This window comes from Hyla sarda, chromosome 8 (assembly GCF_029499605.1).
Source record: "Hyla sarda isolate aHylSar1 chromosome 8, aHylSar1.hap1, whole genome shotgun sequence".
NCBI lineage: Eukaryota > Metazoa > Chordata > Amphibia > Anura > Hylidae > Hyla > Hyla sarda.
The window spans coordinates 49,069,248-49,094,529 of NC_079196.1; the positions used below are offsets into that span (position 1 = coordinate 49,069,248).

Genomic DNA, 25,282 nt, shown 5'->3' on the forward strand with positions numbered 1-25,282 from the left:
AGAGATGGTGGGTGTCCCAGCAGTCAGGCCTCCTACAATCACACACTTACACACTATTCTGTGCCTAAAGGATGAATTTTTCTCATGGGGCACCCTTAACTATTAATTGAAGTGTCACAAAAACTTGATAACAAAGGAGATTCAGACAAAGTTTTGTTGCATTTTACAAGAGTATATTGGATTCCCTACTTAACTCAAGACCTAAAAATTTTGGAAAGATGGTAGTCAACCTTATTATTAAAGAGTACCTGTCATCAAACCATATTTTCTAAACTAATTCAGATTATATTCCCTAACACCCCTCCTGCCCTTAAAACATTTTTCCGGGCTTTAAAAAGCTGTGTATTATACCTTTCCACTTGCTCACATTGTGTGGGCTCCCGGCAGGAGAAAGTGGGCGTTCCGCAGCAGGCGCGACATCACTGAAGCCTGTGAGAGCTGTGCCTCGCCATGACCCACACACACTTCCTGAGTTTGGTCTCCTGCTAGGCTGGGAAGAGACCAAACAAACTGTTCTACTTGCGGCAGGGAACAGAACAGAGCCACCCCTACCCCTTAATCACACCCCTACCCCTTAATTCCCTGGTTGAACTTGATGGACATATGTCTTTTTTCGACCGTACTAACTATGTAACTATGTAACTAGTGGCAGTTTTTTCAATCACATTCAAAACATATAAAGGTTGAGAATGTTAACAGCAAGTAAATAGCAAAGTGTATTATAATTACATAAGAAAAAATATATTAAAAGTTTAGTATAGTAACAGGTACTCCAAATCAATATCAGACTGACAGAAGTGAAAAAGCTCCTGGCGACACAGTATATTTGGTGATGTCACAACAATGCAGTGTGGCTTTAGTTTTACTAGGAAATAAAAATATAGGTTCCCATTCAATGACTGCAATCAGAGAGGGCATAAAAGAAAACAAATTATGACTACTCCACTATTGCCTGTTTGTATGCAAACAACACTCCAGCCAGTCCCTACCCAGAGCTGTTCCAGAACATTGTAGTCCACAGCAGACTATTTTTCTGCAGTCAGTATATCTGCAGCACCTGTTATTCATTCCCTGTCTGTTCCTCTGCGTGTGGCATTATTCAGCACAAGATATATATGTGTATTTGATGGGTTCCTTGTTGATTGGGAAGAGGATGCTCTATAATGATTTATTGGAAAGCATGTGACCCATATCTTTCTCTTATACAGGGGCTTCTGCTGTATGTGGGTGTGTAAAATCTTAAGCAGTAAGGTTGAATGATTATCTTTATGAACGGAAGGGAAACTGGTGATAAAGCCAGTGCTGAATCTTTATTATATTCATTTTAAACTTTTAAGGCAGAAATATAACTTTTTCTCAGTGAATGTAAATGCACTGATCATAAATTCATTATTATTCATGGACAATGAGATAAGGCATCTGGGCAGTAATAGTTTATGAATTTTTATCAGCACTTTTGCTGCACTTAGAGCTCCTCTGTCAGAGCTCCGGGGAGAATTTTTTTTAATGTACCTAGCAGAACATATATCACCATAAAATATTGATACTTTAATTACTTTTCTAATAGATAATACTGTAGTATTCAATGCTTCAAGGCCGGATGCAGCGACTCATCCACGGCAGTTATTCATTTTCAGATAAGTTTTGAAAAATAAGAATTGTTCTGCTGAGATTTATATTGTAGATGCTTATGAATGCCCTGTTCTGGTGATAATAACAAAAAGCAGCATGTTGTGCTTAACATCTCAATATTATTGGTAGCTGGGTGTTCTGCACGGCTGGTTATCTTGCAGCTCTGCTCCAAACTACGGCCCACAGGCCACATCTGGCCCACAACAAGTTTTTTACCAGTCCACATATCTTACCTGGCAGCACTAATGTTGCCGAGCGGATGGGGGACACTGACGATGTATTGCTCCTCTGTTTGCTCGCCATCCATAAAATTGAGTCCTATGGAGGAGCATGTGGCCAATAGAAAATCCTGTCACTATTCACTATATTAGTAGTCTTTGGGGAGACAGGCACACATTAAAGGGTCCACTGATAGGGTATATTTAAACCAGCTGCTGCAATCAGGTGCCACTGATTGGGTTTATACCCTTCATTAGTGTTTCTTTTTTCTGTATTTGGACCTGACCTTTGCCTGTATTTTAACTATTCTCTTGCCTGCTTATTTTGTACTATGCTGCCTTCTTTGATTGACCCTTACTTGCTAAGACTTTGATTCTGGTTATGTTTTATGTGCTGCGCTTCCCTCACCATTTTGACTTTCTGGCTTTTCCCTGATTAACCCCTTGTCTGCTGATTTGTCACCAATTCAGCCAGTGTGTTGCGGACCTTGCATGTCTGACCTACCTTGGTGCACAGTTAAGATAGCTTAGTGTAGGGACCATCTCTCAGTGGGGGACTGCTATTTAGGGAGGATCATCCAGGCAGGTAAGGACAGGGGTTGGGGTGAGTTTAGGTCTGCATTTCTCCCTACCTAATGTGACAGGTAACAAACTATTTGTCTTAACACTTATTTCCATTGGAATAACGAAAATGTGGTATGTACACCAGCAGCTCGCCATCATACCATTGAATGTATTTACTGAAATACTGATGTCACATATTCTATCTTCATCTCTGTTATGTCCTCCTCCTCTGTTTAGTAGATTTTCCACCTACAACTGTGAACCATAAGTATATTCCTTATTTAAATCTAATTACGTATTAACTATACAAATCTTCATTAAACAATAATGAAAACCTGGTGCCAACTGCCAATGTCTATTTGGGTAATTAGACAATTAGGTATCAGTTCTCCAAAAAGATGGAATGATGAATCTCCATAAACCTAAAATGTCTTGCTATAGAGGTTTTGATATGCTTAACTGGTGATGCATTCCTAATGAGATTCATATTTCAGTGCGCCTTCCTCAGGGGTCATATTTCATCGCCGCCAGTTATTTAATAAAGTTGTTTTGAAACAAAGTAGAGATTAACTATTTTTATTGACTGAAACTAATTGCACGGTTTTATTCTACCAACTGTTACATGAGAGGAGCCTTATAAAGGAAGGAGATTGATGTGCATAGAATCCTTCAAGACCAATGTCTCAAGCAGGGCCAATTTAATGCAATCCGCACAGTTTACTTAATCTTCTGTAACAAATGCTTCTGATAATTATAATGGAAAGAAACAAGATGGAGGTTACAAATTAAGATGAACCATAAATACACATAGAAATAGAAAATTAAGCAGCAGGATTTAATTTCTCATTTAAAGAAAAAGGGCAAAGAATTTTTCAAAGCAAGTAGAAATGAGGCTGATGCTACCGCTGTGTGAAAATAATAGCCCTGAATCCCAGTCTACACTGGGGCACTGTCACAATTGCATTTGCCTCACTTGTGGTGCTTTGCAAAAAGATTTTATCCAAATAGCACTGAAGTGCATTAAAGATGCGGTACTAACCAGTAAAATTTTAAGGCTTTATTCCATTGCAAACAGAGGTGGATATATGGACAGGTGCATTCCGACAGAGAGACAGCTGTTTCGTGCTATGCTCTTCTTCCAGATAACAACTGGAACAGTGTGAAACAGCAGTAGCCCCATTGGAATACACCTTTCTGTATATCCACCCCTGTTTGAAAAAGGATAAAGTCTCAAACTTTGACTGATGGGTGTTGCATCTTTTATATTCTTAAATGTGGTTTAATTGGATTTTTCAGTTCTGCATTGTACTCCGGTGCAGAAAATGAACTCTGTATCTTGGAAGGTGCTGCATTCTCCGGTTTTATTGTCACACAGCTGCACCCTGACAAAAGAATCTGCATGAACAGGCAAAAGACAAAATATGAATTTCAGAAGTGTAGTTCTAATCTAAGTAGACAATCCAAGTAAATTACTTTTCAGAGTATCTATAAATTCAGATAGTATCTCTCGGCCATAATGGGATGGGAAGTGCTTATGGAACAAAGGCAGCATTGTTGGGTGGAGCGCTGATAACTAATGTACGCTGCACTGTATTTTAATTATGGAGTAGCAAATAGATAACTTCCAGAAAATAAATTTTACTACATTCCCATGTCTTAGATGTTTTTTTATATAATACACTTAGGACCATTTATGGGAAGCTGGCTACTTCCTCTAACTGATGTGGTCACAGAGCTATACATCATAGCAGTGTTTCCCAAGCAGGGTGCCTCTATCTGTTTCAAAACTATAACTCTTAGCATGCCCGGACAGCCAAACATAAATGGCCTTTGCCAATAGTGGGGAAATTAATGGAAACCCTACTAAAGGATAGGATTGTGGAACATCTAAAATCCCATGAATTGCAAGATGAAAAACAACATGAGTTTACTTCAGGGAGATTGTGTCAAACAAATCTTATTGATTTTTTTAATTTGGTGACTAAAATTATAGATGGCGGAGGGGCAGTAGACATTGCATATCTAGATTTTAGTAAGGCTTTTGACACTGTGCCACATAGAAGACTTATCAATAAACTGCAGTCATTGAGCTTGGACTCCCATATTGTTGAGTGGATTAGGCAGTGGCTGAGTGACAGACAACAGAGGGTTGTAGTCAATGGAGAATATTCAGAGCAAGGTCTTGTCACCAGTGGGTTACCTCAGGGATCTGTACTGGGACCAATATTATTTAATATCTTCATTAGTGATATTGCAAAAGGTCTCGATGGTAAGGTATGTCTTTTTGCTGATGACACAAAGATATGTAACAGGGTTGATGTTCCTGGAGGGATATGCCAAATGGAAAAGGATTTAGGAAAACTAGAAGAATGGTCAGAACTCTGGCAACTGAAATTTAATGTGGATAAGTGCAAGATAATGCACCTGGGGCGTAAAAACCCTCGGGCAGAATATAGAATATTTGACACAGTCCTGACCTCAGTATCTGAGGAAAGGGATTTAGGAGTAATTATTTCAGAAGACTTAAAGGTAGGAAGACAATGTAATAGAGCAGCAGGAAACACTAGCAGAATGCTTGGGTGTATAGGGAGAGGTATAAAGAGAAAGGGAGTAGTTCTCATGCTGCTGTACAGAACACTGGTGAGACCTCACTTGGAGTTTTGTGCGCAGTACTGGAGACCATATCTCCAGAAGTATATAGATACTCTAGAGAGAGTTCAGAGAAGAGCTACTAAACTAGTACATGGATTGCAGGATAAAACTTACCAGGAAAGGTTAAAGGACCTTAACATGTATAGCTTGGAAGAAAGAAGAGACAGAGGGGATGTGATAGAGACTTTTAAATACATAAAGGGAATCAACACGGTACAGGAGGAGAGCATATTTAAAAGAAGGAAAACTACCACAAGAGGACATCATTTTTAATTAGAGGGGCAAAGGTTTAAAAGTAATATCAGGAAGTATTACTTTACCGAGTGAGTAGTGGATGCATGGAATAGCCTTCCTGCAGAAGTGGTCGCTGCAAATACAGTGAAGGAGTTTAAACATGCATGGGATAAGCATAAGGCTATCCTTCATATAAGATAGGGCCAGGGACTATTGATAGGATAGGATATTGGGCAGACTAGATGGGCCAAATGGTTCTTATCTGCTGACACATTCTATTATCCAAATTGAAGTCCTGGAAAACTCTTTTAAAGAAATTGAAATATATCTCTTAACCACAAGATAGGGAATAAGTGTCTGATCATGAGGGTCCAACCTCTGATACTCCTGCAGTTGTGAAAATGGGGACCCGACTATCCCCACTAAATGGAGTGGCAGGTCAATAAGCTCACCCAGCCACCCCATTTATGCTTTATGGTGTTACCAAGGATAGCCGAGTCCTGTCCTTGACCATCTCGGGTGACTCCACAGACAATTAATGTAATGTGTGCTGGCCCACTGCTGAATTCAGCAGAAAGAGCTGGATCCCCATTTTTGTGCATACAGGGGATCCCAGAGATTGGACTCGGATGCTGGAATACACCTTTAAAGGGGCTGTCTAGCAAAAGAAACAACCTGTGTATGATGTCAAAAAGTATAATAAAGTAACTTATTAATACAATGTTATTAGTTATTAATGCAAAGCTCCAATTCCTGCTCCCCCTCCTCCCTGTTTTCGCAGGGCAAGACCATTGATGTGAAGAGAAGGGAGCGAATGTTACTTCGTATTAGATTTTAAGGTAGCAGAAAGCCTTTCTCAGATAAGACAGCAGTGAGCCAGTAGTGACTTAAACTACTGTGACTGAGAAAGTCTTCCTGCTGCCTTATAATCTAATGAGCAGTAATATGAGCTCTCCTCTTTACATTAATGGTATTGACCTGAGGAGGCAATGAGAAAGCAGACAGGGCATGCTGGGAGTTGTAGTTTTGCAACATCTGGAGGGCCACAGTTTTGAGACCAATCATTTATATGATAGCTCTGCTTTTCCAGAAACAGCACCACTTTTGTCCATGCCTGGTATTGCAGTTCATCCCCATTCAACAAAATGGTATGATACAAGACACATCCATGCAAGCTTGTGGAACTGTTTCAGAAACAATTACACCCCTTCAACCTAGTGGGTGCATTGTAATACCAGGACAGATCATGTACATAACCTACTTACTAAGGTGAAGCACACCAGAAGCCGACTGTATTATAGGAGATACAAGCTGATAATATACTACTATGGGAGGTTGGCATAATGATATGCAAACTAGGATCGGTAGTTAAAGGTCAGCATCAACATGAACACTCCGAAATGATTAGCATTAGGTAAAATTGGGCTGTAAGCAGGCATCTTTAATGCCGTATTATATGTGTAAGACTGAGATGCTGGCTTTAAATGTCAACCCACGAGAATGAATATTAAAGCAGATGTGAGGGTATTACTCATTTTATTGCAGACTTGTACATAGGCAGGTTCATAATATTTATAGCATGTTTCTGAACAAGCAGAGCTGTACACAAAGGAATAGGTAGCAATATATAAATCAAGTGTCACATTACGCCAACAGATTTTCTTTACATGCAGTTTAGACTTGTGGTGGAAACCGGGGATAATAACATAAGAAATGCACTTTGCAAAACCATTAAAGTGCAATGTTGCCAAACACCTTTATCTATCATGACTAGAGACAAGTAAATTGAACCTGTAGAACCTGAATTTTTAGTCGGAACTTTGCTAAATCTTTGGTTCATCTAAAACTCGAACTTCAGGTGGATTGATTTGGCAGAGCCTGCTAAATAATATAAGTCACTAGGGAGAAAGAAGAAGGAATGGTCACATGACCTCAGTAAGTCCCATAATGTAATTCAGACAGCTCTTCCAGCCATTCAGGGGGCAGTATAGGAGTGATGTTAGATCCACTATAACAGCTTTAGCAGCCATTTTTGAGATAGCAGGTGTTAGGTGAAGATCTCTGTGAGGGACACTGAGCAGTGACTAACACAACAGGAGTAGGTCCACACGTGTATAATATTAGTAGTAAAGCAGCAGCAGTAAAGAGTGTTCTGCATCTGTTCTATTGGTGCAAAATATATTTTTTTGTTTTACACTAATTGTGAAAAGGCCACATAGAGGGTTTTGTGTTGACATGGGGGTGCAAGTTATACTTGTCAGGTCTTGATAGCCTATACACGGTCCGAGGGGGAGACAGCTTCTTCTGGACCAGGCTCGGGGCAATGAACACACTGACGCAAGGTTACAGATAGGTGTCGTGTGAGGGTAATGTGTGTAATTAACCATTTCTTGATGCCAGGGCGATTGACCTATACACCACTCAAGGTAGACCTGCTTCTCCTGTGCCAGGCACAGGGCAAATAATTACTCCAAAGCAAGGTTATGGATAACTGGCTTGCCTTACTGAGGTTGGAAAGATCGTACAATCCATTACAGCTAAGATTAGCATGAAGGAGATTCAAGGTAAACTTTGGGAAGCTTATCGGCTTGATGGCACTTATAGTTGATTGTGCTGTGTCTGACTTGCATGCAACCCATGCTAGACTGTAGTTACTTGGACTACTTAACTGACTTGCTGGACTTGACTTAAATTCCCCAGACTGTAGTGCTTACCGCCAGACTTTGACTTTCATCCAGGCGCAGGGGTTAACTGGTAGCAGATGCGTGGTTTCTAGGCCAGGCCTCAGGCCTCCTTCAGAATCACCTCACAGACAGACTATACACTTCTCTCAACTGTACCTCAGCATAAGACTAAACTCTGAACTCTGGTTACACTATATATGGATCAGATTTAGAGCATTCCCATTGGACAGATAAGTCACATGGTTCACCTCTGCATACTCCCCTAACAACAAGCTCCTTAACAACAGGTTTAAGGTTTAAAGTGACAAGTACATAGAAAATATTAATAACTTAACCATTGCATAATAGTTTAGAATATAAAGTCCTGAGGAATGTGGGCCCAAGACGGACATTAAAGAAACATCTGCCACACAGAATGGGAAGGAGTACAGAAGAACACGTTATTCTGTACTGGGTCACAACATGTCTTTTACTAAGGCAGGAGTAGATGGTACAAAACTAGCAGTACGGAGCAGAGTAGAAGGGATGCAGTGTAACCATTGGAAGCCCTGTTACCTTGCTGGGACTTATGGTGCTTTTCACCCCCTTGAATTAGATGAACTGGAGACTTGAGACTTGGAGATCAAGAGATGTCCCATGCTGACTAGGGTTCTGCTAAGGTCCAATTTCTAACAGCGCCAGGGTATGACTTGCAGAATGGCGGGGCTGATTTGATTGGAGATTTTCTTCAGACTTCCCTTGGAATCACCTCACACTTCTTTCACCTCCTTTCCACACTGCAGTTCACATGGTGCTCTGCACACAGCAGTGACTAGACTCACTCACTCAACTGGGGCAACTCCTTCCCCCTTACTCTATTTACAGGGCAATTTGGGGGTTCCCATTGGATAACAGGGTCATCTGATTACTCTGCATCTGTCTTCTTAAGGGTACAGTACACAGATAATAACATAATACAGTCAATATAGCAAAGTGCATAAACACAGTAAACAATAGAACAGTGGGCCTAACACAGAAGCAGCAGGCATGCCCAAGGAGATCTGCAGCCCACAGGACAGCATTTGGTGCTGGGAAACCATATTTCTTGCACGCCAATCCTGTTGTTACCCCTCAAAATGGGAATAATTTTTACAGCTTGTAGAAAGCCATTGCTTCTTCCCTTTTAAAGCACAAAACCTGATGGTACTCCCAAAAAGGGATAATTTTTGGACTAATTGTAAAAAGCCAATGCTTCTCGTGCTACGTTGTGTGCATACAAACACTGGCAGGCATCTGCCTCCAAAAAGGGATAATTTTGGACATTCATTTTAAAAAGCATAAAAAAATCCACCAATACAGTATGTTTGTTACAACTTGTTAGTTACCATTGGGCACCATCTATTTACCAATAGCCATACATGTTGTTGAAAATTGTTGTTAACTTTAGCCTTAAAAACAGCTCAGAAGTACATAGATATATTATTAGGTGACCTAACAGTGTTATACAGGTTTGAAGGGCTCTTAAACGGTGTTATATACACATTTTTGGGCTTTGGTGAAGTACATGTTTAGACAGAGCTAAATCGGTCAGAACCAGAACATTTTGCAGTATACTACGGTTTTAGGTCTGGTCACAAAACTGGATACAGGGCAAAAATGAGCCGAACGGAGTCACTGTTTGGCTCTAGTCAGCTCAGTAAAGTGAATGGGTTTCAGTGCCGGTCCGGCTGGGGTATGGGAGCGCCCGGTTTCCATATCCCCCAGCCAGATCCGGCAGCCGAAGGCTGCAACCGTGATGTGTATGCAGCCTAATCCTGAATTTAATGTGACTGTGGCTATGCCCAGGGATAAGGCTTGCCTTTCTTTCATCTGGGGCAAACATTTATTTTGATTCCTCTGATCCACAAAGTAAAGTCTAAGTTTACAAGTTTCTTTGTATGTTCTTAAGGAGAGTAACAAGGAGCATAATACTTTACGGCAATAAATCCTATAAAAGAAATGCCCATAGTTTTTTTTAACTTCTAGTTCTTTTCTCACTAAACATGTTAAAAGGGTACTCCACTGCCCCTGCGTTGTTAACATTTTGTTCCAAACGCTGGGTGTGGGCTGAGGGGGTCGTGAGGTCACGACCATGCCCCCCCAATGCAAGTCTATGGGAGGGGGCGTGGCAGTTGCCACGCCCCCTTCCATAGACTTGCATTGAGGGGGAGTGGTGTCACGAACCCCGCAGCCGGCACTCAGGGTTCGGAACAACACCCCCTTTAAGCCAAAATCATATGTACCCCTGTTTAGACTATTATTTAAACAAACTTTGCATAGGTCAATTTTACAAGCAAATATAAGAAACTTTGTAAGGGTGGGTTCACACTACTAGGTCCGGTCAGAAAACCATATACGGGGCAAAAATGAGACGACCGGAGTCACTATCTGACTTCGGTAGGCTCGTTCAAATGAATTAGATCAGGGCCTTATCATCAAAACCCAGTGTGAACCCACCATAATATATCTTATTAGACACAAATGCTTCTTCATCCTGTTGACCTGTGTCTTCATGCCCATGCCTTGACCTTTACCACTTGTTTGCTAACAATGCACAGGTTCTTACCAGCCAAAAGGCATGACACAACCAAGGCTGGTCCCCCTCTCTCTCATATTACTAAAAAGTTCTATTTTTATTTTTTTTTGCATTATCTAATGTTTTATTTTAAGGGGGATTTACAAGTGGAGATTTTAGTTGCCAAAATGTCTGATTCAACTCTGTTTGAATGAATTGAACTGATTTTCAATTATAAAATCTCTGCAACTTACCTGCCATGGGGGATATACCCTTGTAGAGAACAGAGCTAAATATCTTTTTTTTTTAGCATCATTAAAATTGTCCACACAACCTTTATATTTGCCACTTAAACATCTCCTGCTTTATTCTATTTTATATAAAAGTTTTACCTTAATAAACAATTCGGCGAAGACATTGGCTTTTGTCTAACTTGAAAGTGGGAATGGCTGTCAGTAGTTTCTATTCATTAAAGCATCAAAAGTCATAGAACGTTCCAGCAGGATTGCAAATAGATTGGCAGAATAGAGACGAAAATTCATGGATGAAAATCTTTTATTATTGTCGCTCTTGGCTCGGATACATATAATTGTATTGTGCTTAAAACGGACCTGTCACCTTAATATAAGCTACTGTAGGTTTTGTCGAAAAGAATTTTAGAAATTACATAGACCTTCTGCAAGAATGCTTTATTTGATCCAGATTTTAAAATCTTCCACTTTCTTATTTTGTGTCTTGTAAGTTTCTTCTCTAATTTGAGAAACTTTTTTTAATTCTTTTTATTTATTTATTTTTTACTCAATTACTGCATTGCAGCATTTTGTATACTAGGATCGCCCAGCAGGAGGGCAGAGTCCTACCGATGTAGCAGACGAACATTCAATGTGCTAGTTTATTAATGTAGCACACCACAACATTTTACTAACATAGCTGGTCCATTCTAATCCAACGTGTATGAACAGCATGCTATGTAAACAGAGTAGGCGCTCTATATCAAAGCCATCAAAACTTCCAACAGCGCTTTACAGGAGCGGAATGATTCAGAGGTTCATTAGCAAACTTCAGACGGGCCTGTACATGTGATTTCTTGAGTAGGGGGGCCTTGTAGGATTTCTGTCCTTTTTGGCAGAATATGTTACCAATTATTTTCTTGGTCACTTTGGTCCCAGTTGCCTTAAGATCATTGACAAGATCCTGATGTATAGTTCTGGGATGATTCCTCACCGTTCTACTGATCATTAAAACTCCATGAGGTAAGATCGTACATGGAGCCTCCGGCAGAGGGAGATGGACGGTTGTTTAGTGTTTTCTTCCATTTGTGAATAATCGCACCAACTGTTGTAAACTTCTCACCAAGCTGCTTGGCGACAGTCTTGTAGCCCATTACAGCCTTGTGTAGGTCTACATTGTTGTCCCTGACATTCTTGGACAGTTCTTTGGTCTTGGTTATGGTGGAGAGTTTGGAATCTGATTGATTACTTCTGTGGACAGGTGTCTTTTATACAGGTAACAAGCTGAGATTAGGAACACTCTCTTTAAGAGAGTGCTTCCAATGTCAACTTGTTACCTGTATAAAAAGACACCTGGGAGCCAGAAACCTTGCTAATTGATAGGGGATCAAATACTTATTTTAATGAGTAAAGTGCAAAAAAAATACCTTACTTATAGCTCAAAGTTGGGTGCCTGGGAACCAAAAAGGAGTGCCCCTGCAGGATAGATGAAGTACTGCGTGAAACTAATTTAAGTTAAGAGTTATATGTGTTACACAGGGAGGTAATGGGTCCTTGAGAGAGAGGGAGAGATTATCTATATTGTCGATTGTTCATTAGGATGTTTGAATTAGGATCTCCTCTATTTTAAACAAGAATTCTCTAGAAGTGTACTAGAAAATGGTTTCCCTAAACTAGACAGTATCTTTAAATAAATTTATTATCATATCACTTACCTTCTATGCGTCTTCTTTTTTTTGTATGGTATGGCTGGGTGAATCGTGAAGATGATGGAGTTCAATTATGATTGCCACATCTGTAACCCCTATAGCTTTGCTAATAGACCATATGCTGCCCACCAGAACACAGCATGCAACATAAAGAATCCATGACTTCTAATTATACATGAGGATGAACTGGGACATAGGAAGAAGAGAGGTCTGTTTGGTATAACTAGGGTTTTGTAGCTTAACTATTGGTAAAATAGCAATTTTTCAATGTTTTTGCATTATATATTTCCCTCCATTAAGAAGTAAGAGCTTCAATTAGAATGACTAGAAATTCAGATTCTCAAGATAAATTTATAATACAAGCAATAATAGAAAAACACCATTGATGGTGCTGCAAACCGCAGTGGAGACTTTGCAGGACATCGGCATCTTAGATTAATACAAACTTAATATATATATTTTTTAATTAAATAAAACAATGACGCATTTCGGAGTTGCAACCTCCTTCATCAGACTGGAGCTCCAAACTGATAAAGAAGGTTTTACCTTCAAAACAGGTCAATATATTATACACCAAAATGGTACAATAAAAAAACAGATTACAGCATGAAAAATTATCCCTGATGGAACCATTATAAAAAAAAGTTACAGTGGTCATAATATTCATTCTTTCTGGGCACTGCTGAAGATAGGCCGCCACTATGCTCTGTTATCTCCAATAGCTCCCAGAGAGAATGAATGAAGTGCTGATACACATGTGTGGCCGCTGCTTCATTCTAAAGGGAGACGTAGGTCCCATTCCCAAGATCACTTGGGGTCCCAAAGATCAGATCACCTGCATTCAGGAACATATTCCCTACGGATAATGGTGGGACAACCACAAAGGTTTCGGGGGTATACATTGGGGACTCCAGTCTTCAACATATAGCTCTTATAGACTTTATAAGATGCAGTGTAAAAATGAAAAGGAGTTCTGATTCATTCAATTGCAGAATGGTGAGGGCAGGATGTTATATGTCAGTGCCAGCAGGGGGCATCATGTTGCTATGTTGTCATTGTTTATTGTTAGTTAAATTATTAAACATAAAAAATTCTAAAGCAGAACTACATTAACCTGAGCCTGACACACACGAGCTGTGTTTTTCATGTCTAAACTTTGCAGAAAAGCACGGCACACAAGTAGACAGCAGGGGATGGAGCTGAGCGCCCGGCCTCATCATTAAGCTGCACAACAGCCTCGCTGTGTTATTTAGTTCCGTACTGCTGGCCAGACCAATAATTTACTGCCTATAAATGTGCAGAGATCTGCATGTACTGCCACAGAATAATGAGAACAGCTCCGAGGATTGGGCCAGGAAATGGCGCTGTGTATATTTTATTTATGTCTTCCATGTTCGTTCTGTACATGCAATCAAAGCAAATTGGTTACGCTGTAAACATGCACAATTGGATGAAATGACACATTATTAGTGCAGCATTCTGCCACTTCACATCAGTCAGCCCAGCTGCAGCCCAGTGCAGGATGGGAACTATTGATAGCATTACCTGCGGGGATTAGGAATGCACAACATCAAAAATCCAGACCGGTACAAGCTCCGAGCTCAAAGATCGATGAGGATCAGGCTCTTAGGAAGGCTTGTCCTTTAGATTGAGATGACACTTGCCTTCTTTAACCTTTCCTGTTCTGTGTGTAGAAAGAAAATGTATATTTTTTTTAATTGACAGAGGTATCAGAGCTAAAGCAATTTAGCAGTTTGGACCTATATTATTTGTGACACATTGCTTATCATAATAAGTGAACATGAGCATGCCTGGAATAAGATATATATATATATATATATATATATATATATATATATATATATATATATATATATATGTGTGTGTGTTACTAAGATAATTACAACAAGAGAATAATATAAGGGCAGACTAGACAGACCAGGTGGTCTTCTTTGCCAACAAACATGTTTCTATTCCATACAGTCCAATGTAACATCACTTATATTTATCTATCTGTCTTATTATTGCTACTATTTACCGCATATGACTCAAGGAATATCACATACAGCTGTGGTGATGCCTGGCACACTCACCATAAAAATACTTTTTAAAAACTCACAGGTTGCCAGAATCACGTAGGTGTAAGGAGTCTTACACCTACGTAACATATACCTAAAATATGAGAATTTAAGCCTACATAGGACAAAAATAATCACCTTTTATTGAAACACATATATCAAATACATTCAAACATAAAAACTAGTAAGCACCTTAGGGATCGACCGATATTGATTTTTTAGGGCCGATACCGATAATCTGTGGACTTTCAGGCCGATAACTTACACCGATATACCCTGCCCCCCCCCCCCATCATTGATTTAAAGCGGGTGCTTTAAATCAATGAACTGCAGTGGTTTTGTGGGGCCAGAGACCGCCGCCGTCCGCTTCTCTCCCCCTGCCTGTCATGGAGTCCTCCCTAGTCCAACCACCGCCGCTGCCCCCCTGCCTATCCTCTGGCCAGAGACCGCCACTGCCCGCTTCTTTCCCCTGCCGGTCCTTAGTCCAACCACCACCGCTGCCCCATTGCCTCCCCCATCCCCGGTTTTATAATTACCTGTTCCTGGGGCCCGGGGTCCGTGCTACTTCTGGCTCCGGCGGCGTCCCAAGCTGTCACTGTGCGCACTGACGGTGACGTCACATTGAGGACGTCACACATCATTGCGTACTGCAGCGCACAGCAATAGCTCAGGACGTCGCCGGAGACAAAAGTAGCCCGGACCCTAGGTCCCGGGAACAGGTAATTATAAAACCGGGCATGGGGGAGGCAACGGGGCAGCGGCGGCAGCCGTCTCGGGGCGGTGCGGTGGGCAGCACGGTGCGGTGGGGGGGCGATGCGGGGGCCAGGGCTTTATCGGATTATCAGCAAGGTAATTGCCGATAACGCCCAAAATCGTGAATATCGGCCGATAATATTGGCCAAACCGATAATCGGTCGATCCCTACACCTTAGCACCCTCTTGGGATGGAGTTTTGTATCTGAAAACATTGAGAGATGACTCAGGAAATAAATTGAGAACTAATTATAACCAAATAAATAAATAAAAAACATGATGGTCACTTTAAGTGTTGTGGGGTCTGCAGATTTCATTTGGCAAAGTGTGTACTTTTTTGCATAAATTTATTTTTCTGTTTTTCAAATGTATTTCTTTATGTATTTTTGCATTTGCACATTTATTTTGGGTCATTTACTGCATGTGGAACATCATCATATTGTATAACAACAACACAGAAAAGAAATACAGACAAGAAAACAAACACCTAATGAACCAAACAGTGTTAAATGAACATTCATCCATTATTGGCCACCAAGTGTGTATGAGAGATTCACATCATTACAGTCTTAGTATCCAACCATGACTAACATTGCATTACAATACTTTGTCAAGATGAGGGATGCTTGTAGACAAGCAATATGTTTACTGATCCAAAGGTTAACTACATAAATGTTTCATGTCTATGCAGGAAGTAAAATGTCTCAAGTGCATGTGAGAGTCATATGAGTCAGTGCTGTAGCTAGGGAGGGTGCAGGTCACGTGGACCACATGGGATAGGGACCCCTCACACCGCCCCCACCCAACCGAACACCTTCCCTAAATAACGACAACAACCATTTGGGAATAAAGGCCACGGCCGTTTATTGAGTGGAATAAATATTAAATAAATAAATAATTTATTAAATAATTGATTAAATAAAATTCCATTAAACCATAAATGTATATAAACTAATAAACTCCATAGACTGTAATGAACTCACCAATTTTAAATAACCACCAGCTGTCCACCCAGAACATTCTGGGTGACCCCCTTTCAATAACCAACCAACACAGCTGCCCACCTGAACCGGTGGCATCCATCAACAACGGCCGTGACAAGGGGAGGGGGGGTGGGGGAGCTCGAATCTTCTTTCTTTGCAGGTTCGCCGGACTGACCCGAGCAACAGCGATGCCTGGTCATATATACCTTCCAAGATTCCCGCTTCTAGACTCGCAGCCAATCCGCAGCCAGCTAACATCTGCCCAGCAACAGCCCTGCAAGAGAAGCTCAGCACCAACGTAAATGGGTAAATATTCATTAACCCTTACTATACTGACCGGTTAAACTGTAAAACCTTTATGTGCTTTAGGTAACACTTATGGAAAAGAGGGGGTGGGGGCAGGGGAGAGGAGCCCATCCCATGTGGCCCCTACGTTACCCTCCTGGGCCTTTTACATGGGATAGGGACCCCTCACACCGCCCCCACCCAACCGAACACCTTCCCTAAATAACGACAACAACCATTTGGGAATAAAGGCCACGGCCGTTTATTGAGTGGAATAAATATTAAATAAATAAATAATTTATTAAATAATTGATTAAATAAAATTCCATTAAACCATAAATGTATATAAACTAATAAACTCCATAGACTGTAATGAACTCACCAATTTTAAATAACCACCAGCTGTCCACCCAGAACATTCTGGGTGACCCCCACAGGCAAGCCTGATCACAGGCGTGCATCACCCACAGCCGTGGCCAAGTCTATCATGTTCTGCAAACCGACATTAAAAATGTCCACCCCGATCTCAGAGAGATGAACTCCATCATCCCTAAAAAGGCCCACTACGAACCCTTCCAGTTCCCTGTGCCTGTAGGAAAAACCGCCTACAGTCTTTAAAAACTTTTCCATACCTCTGTTCAGGCGTTTCCGTATGCGGTCTAAAAACTTTGCCCTCCTGGTAGACCAGGATAGCCGGGGAATTATTTCTGAAAATACTAACACTGCAGCTGGGAACAGATCGTGGATTGCAAAGCTAACCTGTTTAAGTTTTTGGAACAACAAGGAGGTGTTACATTTGCCAATATCATTGCCACCGGCATGAATTATAATTACATCGGGGGGCGGCCAAAAGCCAGCTTTATTGGTGCAGCAGTCAAATAAGTCATCCCATCTTAAACCTCTAACACCATCCCAGAATACACAAACCTTATCACTAGGGAAACCCAGATTCAGGCTGTAGGGTCTAACTGCTGCACGTTTTTCCGCCCAATAAATGAAGGAGTGCCCCATTATCCATATTATTCTGACAGGCTCCTCTGCAATGAAAAGATTAGTTAATTAACAGCTCCGGCCGGATGTAAATCTTGTACCTATCAGATTTCCACCTACCGATGGACTTAATATTGTCAACCGAAAGGCCGGCCATGGACGCCTCGGTTGCAGCGCCAATCCTAAATGAATGCGCGCATATCTTAAACCTGTGGAGCCCTAAGCATATTAAGCATTTTTTTAAAATAAACCTGAACTGAAAACAGGTCATGGCAGAGCCGTCTCTATGTATCAGAAAAGGTGTATACCCTTGGGGGCGGGCCAATAAAAACCTTTCCGTCATACCTACTGGACACATGCGATTATTGGGCAAACGTGTGATTTGTAACTGTTTACCCCGACCTACTATATCCGTTTTGGACCTCTTAATGTGTATAATCAGACTGACTGCAGTAACACTAATGTCTGAAAGATCCAGCGGTGATGCTGACCATTTGTTCTTAGCTGTAATTTCATTTAATCTCAATGCACCAAAGAAAGCCAAAACAAAAGCGGTCTGAAACAATAATGTTTCATACTCATCCATGCAGACTGAACTACAAGCATTGACCAACTGCTCCAGCAAGGCGAAATTAATAGGCCTCCGCTGATCCTTGCTATTAAACGCCAAACGGTACCCTTTCAGTACCTGTTTAACCTGATAGAAGGAATTGATAGGGCGGATCCCCAGCCATTTCTGAAAGAAAGCTATGCCTGCTAAAATGCCACATAGATGACTATAAGAAAACTTCTTTGATAACAACCCGGATAGGAATAACAATGACCCATTAACATCAGACTGAGATACGGATAAACCCTTGGCAACACAGAAAGAACACCATTTGTCCCATGACTTACTATAATCAGCATGGGTTTTTGCAGAAATAGATTTTAGTGCAAAATGCTGGATCAGTCCCATACCAGGTTCCAAAGGTGTGGTGGACAAGGTACTCCCTCCATATCCGCATCTGGGCAAATCTGGTGGAACCTGCAAAACTGACCCCGTGACAGAGCATCAGCTATAATGTTTGATTCGCCCCTTATATAAGTAGCTTTAACCCACACATTTAATTTAAGACACAGTAATACTAAATGCCTGAGAACCTTAATGACCGGGTCTGACCTTGATGAAAGACAATTGATTGCAAATGCTACACCTTTATTATCCGTATTTATGATGATACGTCTATTTCTAAATATCGTACCCCAAATCACTAATGCCACTACCACTGGGAACAGTTCCAACAAGACAATATTAGTATTTAACCCTGCCGCCACCCATTGAGCTGGCCAGGGCTCAGCACACCAATGTCCCTGGAAATAAGCCCCAAACCCAAAGGCTCCAGCTGCATCCGTATAAACCCCTAGCTGCTCTAGGTCCTTAAAATCCTCCTGCCACACCGATGACCCGTTAAAATCAGCCAGAAACTCAGCCCATAGGGACAAATCATCCTTCAGAGATCTATCCAGCCTAATGTAATGTTTAGGGGATTTGATACCTCTCGTCGCTATATACAGTCTCTTGGAGAAAACCCTACCCATCGGAATTACTCTGGATGCAAACACAAACATACCTAAAACTTTTTGGAGCTCTCTCAGCATAACTTTTTTCCTAACCATCAACTTACTAATACTTAATAACATTGCCTGAACCTTATCCTGTGGTAAACTAAAATTCATTAGTAGACTATTTATCTTAATACCTAGGAAAACCAATTCCTTAACTGGTAAAACTGTTTTCTCGTGAGCTAAAGGGATGCCAAACTTGCCACACATATCAATAAATGTGTCAAACAATCTAAATACATCAGAACTAAACTGGGAACCCAAAAATAAAAAATCATCCAAGTAGTGTACCATGTGACCTACTGAGCATTCTTCCCTAACTACCCATTCTAGAAATGAAGCAAACGCTTCAAAATAAAAGCAAGAAAGAGAAAACCCCATGGGCAGAGACTTATCAAAATAAAACTGATTTTCAAACTGAAAGCCCAATGAGTTGTAACCAGACTCCCTCACTGGTAACAGTCTAAAAGCAGATTTGATATCTGCCTTAGCCAACCAAGCTCCATTGCCCGCTTCCCTCAACTTGGCCAAAGCAGAATCAAAAGATGCGTATTCTACTGTAAAGTCCTTACCATTAACCTCATCATTCAATGAACCCTTGTCTGGGTATGATAAATGGTGAATCAATCTAAAAGACCCTGGCTCTTTTTTGGGGACCAAGCCTAGTGGAGATAACCTGAAGTCTCTGAAGGGGGGGGAATCAAAAGGACCCTCCACTCTGCCCTCAGCGACTTCTTTGTATATTTTCTCTCTCACTACCTCTGAAAATTGTGCAACGGATTTTAGGTTCTCCACCCATACACAACCCTGACCAGAAAACCCCGGGACAAAGAACCCCTTGGAAAAACCCTCAATAAGTAAGTTAGCCATCTGAGTGTTTGGGTACTTGTTTAGATAAGGAAGCATGTTTATTAGCTTCACCGAAGTCGATGCTACGGGAAAGCGTCTCCCTGCTGGACGGCATGTGTTGGGTGGATGAATTAATTTTCTTGAAACACTTGCTGACCGGGTGATTACCGGTGCAATGCGAGCATTCATGCTTATATCTGCAGCTGGCCTGCCACTTGCACTGTCCTTCATTGAATGCGTAACACACTCCTTTACGAAAATTACCTTGCACCGTGGCAGGCAAGCTGCGATTCCTCTGGGGAAGCATTAGATTGAGCCATAAGCCCACATCTTTTTGTCCCCATTTTACCTGAGGGTGTACTGACAACTTCTGTCTAAACATTTCGTCATAGGAAATCCAAGCAGACCCGCCAAAATTTCTATAAGCCTCCAGAACTATATCCAGATGTTGAAACAAGGCGGTACACTGATGAGAGTGCTTTTCCCCCATCACTGCAGCAAAGATGCAGAATGCTTGGACCCAGTTATGAAATGTTTTAAAAGGTAACGGGCGCTTTCTATCCTCCTCATTTTTCTTATCAGTGGAATGAAAAACTTGCTCTTTTGCAGATGGCAGGAGGGAGAACATATCTATGTACTCCCCCCGCCATATCTTTTCTTTCACCGCTGGCAGGAGGTGAAAGCCAAGAGGTGAAACCTCACATGTGAGAGCTTCTTTCATACAAATCCCAGGAACCACATTAGAGGAAACTGCATTAATACTGTTAACACCTGATGGTTGTTCCTTGTCGGCGGCGCTGTCCGGGCGGGGAGCGCGAGCCGCGGACAACCGATTGTCCTGTACTCCAGGCGGCACCGCCGCCTCCCGGACAGCACCGCAGACCGTAGATTGTCTGACCCAGGCCGGAACAGCCTGAGACAGCGGACCATCCTCTCTCTGGGGCATAGCGGCGAACATGTTAAAAATCGCAGCCAACCCCGCGAAAATATCCTGCCCAGGAGTGGAGCCCTCCCCCCCGGCAACCCTCTGGGGTTCAATATGGGGTATAACAGTATTATACTCACCGCCCGACGCCCCAGGAACTGTGGCCGAAGCGGACCTGTCCCTCCTATCGGGTGACGCTGCTCCTGATGCTTGGGCGGGTGGGGCGGGAGCTCTCTTCGGCGCTGCCCGACTGGCGCTGGCTTCCGCTGGCGACGGTCTTCTTCTTTTGGAACGACTTGAGTTTCTGGAGGATCTTCTGGGTAACGGAACTTCCGGCCCTGATGACGTCTGCGGCGCGGCGAAGTGACGTGTCTCCTCCTCTTCCTCCATTTCCGGTCGACGAATCCTCCGGTCTTGGGTCTCGGATGCGGAGGCGTCCCGGGTAGGACGGGGATCTTCTTCCACCGAAGGTCCGGGCGCATCTTCAAGACATCGGGTAAGCCATTCTTCTCCCCCGGCCCCCGCCGCACGCTCCAGCAACCGCAAATAGAGCTCTTTTACAGCGGAGCTGACAGCGCCGGCAGGGGCTGGATCCTCGGGCTGGGACATGACTTGGCCACGGCAGGAACAGAGCTCGAATCTTCTTTCTTTGCAGGTTCGCCGGACTGACCCGAGCAACAGCGATGCCTGGTCATATATACCTTCCAAGATTCCCGCTTCTAGACTCGCAGCCAATCCGCAGCCAGCTAACATCTGCCCAGCAACAGCCCTGCAAGAGAAGCTCAGCACCAACGTAAATGGGTAAATATTCATTAACCCTTACTATACTGACCGGTTAAACTGTAAAACCTTTATGTGCTTTAGGTAACACTTATGGAAAAGAGGGGGTGGGGGCAGGGGAGAGGAGCCCATCCCATGTGGCCCCTACGTTACCCTCCTGGGCCTTTTACATCAGGTGATACCCCCAAATGGGATGACATCACCGAAACAATCATCCTCTGCAGTGTTGTCACCCCTGCCACTGCATCAGCTTCCTCCGGGAGCAGAATGGTGGAACCGCTGGAGCTGTCAGTTCCCTGCTCCATCAATCACTATCATAGGCCGCAGGTACTTCAGTTCTGCAGCCTATGAGCCACTGCAACATCATCCCCGGCAGACCGGTGGTTTAACGTTTTCAGGGACTTAGAGGAATGTTGACCTACAGCACGTGCAGTGTGACCACATCACTTTCCCTTCACAGTAAGCAGTGTTTAAATTGGCTGGACTGTTGGCACATGTCCTCCCTGCCTCTCTCTTATGGCAAAGTTAAGGTTAGGTTAGATAAGTATCGTTCCTTGCTTCTCCGCTATAACAGAGAGGCGGTTGAGAGTTGTGCCACAGCTCAGAAAATGAGGACATTGCTGGCTGTGAAAGGGAAGTGATGCGGCCACACTGGACGATGCTGAGGTCCCACATTCCTCTTAAGTCCTTTAAAACTTTAGAACTGAAGTCACTGCTCTGACCGGACCCTGACCCTGCAGCTTGTAGGCTGCAGAGCTAAAGAGAAGAGCTCCATACATTGTGGGAATGTGGACTAGGTAAGTATTGATGGTTTCATTTTTTGTTACTTTTAGATGCAATGGGAAACTATGAGCATTCGGAGGCCACAGGGTGGTTATTATTAATGTATAAGGGGGCATTACAATAAGGTATAAGAGGGCACAGGGGGCATTATATTAAAGTATAAGGGGGCACAGGGGGCTTAAATAATGTATAAGGGTGCACTGGAGGCATTCTATTAGGTCACAGGGGGACATTTTACTTATGTATAAGGGGCACAGGGGGTATTATATTATTGTCTTAGGGGGCATGGGGAGAGCATTATATTAATGTATGAGGATGCACAGGAGGCATTATATTAAAGTGTAAGGGGCAAGAAAGGCATTATATTATTGTATGAGGGGGCACAGGGGACATTTTATTAATGTATAAAGGGGCACAGGGGGCACTATTACTGTATGCCCTGACAATGCTGGGAGTTGTAGTTTTGCAACAGCTGGAGGCACACTCGTTGAGGAACAACAACAGTCTACCATAGACATTAAAGGAGTAGTCCAGTGGTGACCCAGTGGTGAACAACTTATCCCCTATCCTAAGGATAGGGGATAAGGTTGAGATTGCAGGGGGTCCGACCGCTGGGGACCCCTGCGATCTCCTCTACGGAGCCCCGACAGCCCGTGGGAAGGGAGCGTGTCGACCTCCGCACGAAGCGGTGGCCGACACGCCCCCTCAATACAACTCTATGGCAGAGCCGAAGGGCTGCCTTCGGCAATCTCCGGCTCTGCCATAGAGATGTATTGAGGGGGCGTGTCGGCCGCCGCTTCGTGCGGAGGTCGACACCCGCTATCTGGCCGGAGAGCCTGGCCCCCATACAGAGAGATCGCAGGGGGCCCCAGCGGTCGGACCCCCCGCGATCTCAAACTTATCCCCTATCCTTAGGATAGGGGATAAGTTTTTCACCACTGGACTACCCCTTTAATGGGAGTTGTATGAGCAACATCGCTGTTTTCATAATAGACTTCTGACCACTAAAAATATTTGAAGAATATTTATGAAGAAATGAATCCGCTCAGAATTTTGAGCCTATTTAGATTTAAGCTGGACGGACATCCACTTTCTTCCCTCTGGACATTTATACAGGAAAGCACATTTATAAAGTGGTATCAAATACTTTAAAACACCTTTAGTGTCGTGAAAAAATACCGCCCCAAGTCAAATGACTGATCAGGACTATAAATAACACTAAACCAAGCAGAATTTGCATTGTAAGTAAAAGAAGATTATTTCAGTAGGTGATAAATCAATGGGATTAAGTACTCGAGTCTAAATTGGTTTCTCATCTATAGCCATAAACTATTTCATCTGAGCTCCAACAGAAGCCATATTCCTATTTACCAAATTACAGCTCCAATATATCACCTCACTACACAAGTCAACAGAGATGCATGAGACACCAGTCATTCTGCAACCAGTAAAGGTGTCAGCATTATTTAGAGGATTTTTCTCTAGATTCAGAGACTATTTTTAAAAAAAAGACACCGCTGCTGTGACAAATACAAAGTTTACAAATGGAAGGCTGCCGCAGCACTCATGGTCAAAGAAACTGAGGCCATTAGCACATTTTTTATTCAAAACGTGTCCCTCATCCACCACGCGGTGGTGCCCTCAATTCTGAATGGACACTGTAAGGTTTTTTTTTTTGCATTTTTACCTTTTTTTTATTCTCTTTTACCAAATACAAAACCCACATTGTGTTCAAAAGCAGCAGATGATAAATGACCTAAACATCACCTATATTTTACATCAGTGTTCAGACTTTCCATCCTCATCTTTTTCTTGTATTCCGACCTCATATCCTGACCTCATATCCTGTCCTCAAATCCCGACCTCATATCCCGTCCTCATATCCTGACCTCATATCCTGTCCTCATATCCTATCCTCATATCCTGACCTCATATCCTGTCCTCATATCCCAACCTTATATCTTGTCCTCATATCCCGACCTCAGATCCTGACCTCATATCCTATCCTCATATCCCGACCTCATATCCCGTCCTCATATCCTGTCCTCATATCCCGTCCTCATATCCTGTCCTCATATCCTGTCCTCATATCCTGACCTCATATCCTGACCTCATATCCTGACCTCATATCCTGTCCTCATATCCTATCCTCATATCCTGACCTCATATCCTGTCCTCATATCCCAACCTTCTATCTTGTCCTCATATCCCGACCTCAGATCCGTCCTTATATCTTGACCTCATATCCCAGCCTCATATCTCGTCCTCATGTCCTGTCTTCACATGCCGTCATTATATGTTGCTGAGCAGGGATAAACAGATTGTGGTTGAAGGACCTTTAACCCCTTAATGACAATTTAAATAAATGTATGTCATGGTGCCATGGTACTTAGCGCACCATGATGTACATTCACGCTCTGCAATGACTGCGAGCACCGGACAGGTGCTCGCGTCATGTACGGCAGGTCCCGGCTGCTATCAGCAGCCAGGGACTCAACGGTAATGGCAGACATTAGTGATTGCGCTGATGTCCGCTCTGGTCTGAGATCGAGCAGACCAGAGCAGAAGATCGCCGATAATACTGATCAGTGCTATGCAGTGAAATCCCACTGTCCACTCAGGAAGAAACACTGATTGACAATCAATTTCACATGCTGTTGGGCAAATGGAACAGACAACAGGTGGAAATGATAGGCAATTAGCAAGACACCCCTAATAATGGAGTGGTTCTGCAGGTGTGACCACAGACCACTTCTCAGTTCCTATGCTTCCTGGCTGATGTTTTGGTCACTTTT

General features: G+C 42.6%; 1 protein-coding gene across 6 annotated transcripts in view; it reads left to right on the forward strand.

Annotated features, from left to right (window-relative positions):
• The window catches only part of B3GALT1 (beta-1,3-galactosyltransferase 1), a 443,777-nt gene that overhangs the window by 394,288 nt on the left and 24,207 nt on the right, over positions 1–25,282 (forward strand). Inside the window, exon 1 of one of the 6 annotated variants that reach the window (XM_056536929.1) lies at positions 12,646–12,664. The exons of the other annotated variants lie outside the window; for them this stretch is intronic. The gene's annotated coding sequence lies outside the window, so the exon portion shown is untranslated. Of the gene's footprint in view, positions 1–12,645; positions 12,665–25,282 lie in introns of those variants that run through there. 6 annotated transcript variants of the gene reach the window in all.